Source organism: Myotis davidii, unplaced genomic scaffold, assembly GCF_000327345.1.
Source record: "Myotis davidii unplaced genomic scaffold, ASM32734v1 scaffold1204, whole genome shotgun sequence".
Taxonomy (NCBI): domain Eukaryota; kingdom Metazoa; phylum Chordata; class Mammalia; order Chiroptera; family Vespertilionidae; genus Myotis; species Myotis davidii.
The window spans coordinates 389,819-390,326 of NW_006294755.1; positions in this window are offsets into that span (position 1 = coordinate 389,819).

A 508-nucleotide genomic window follows, 5' to 3' on the forward strand; every position below is an offset into this window, starting at 1 on the left:
GGGGAGGGGGGCAGCAGCAGGTGGGGGAGCTGCTCAGGGACATCTGAGCCATGAAGCCACTGGACATGTAGCCATGTAGTCTGGCCTCTGAGGTATGGGTTCGAGTCCCAGATCTGCCGCTTACTAGCTGTGCGACCTTGGGCAAGTCACTCCACCTCTGGGTCTGCCACTCACTCCTTAAAGAAGTAACAGTACCTCTCATGAGGTGTTTAAATTAGTGGTCTGCGTGGTAGATACCTGACACGTAAGTGTTCACTTAATGCTGGTCGGGTGGTTTTTTTCATTATTATGATCGGGACCCGGTCCTTCCCAAGCCCCGCCTGGGCCCTGGAGGATTGGGACGCGGCCAGCTCCGGGGAGGTGCCTGGGTAGGGCTCGGAAACACCGACCCCCCGCCTGTTCCCGTCGGGACGGGGCTGTCCAGAGGGGTGCAGCGGCAGGGTGCGGCTGGAGACCCATTCCAGCGGCGGGAAGCGCAGGCCCCCTGCCCCGAATGGGGAGGGAGGCG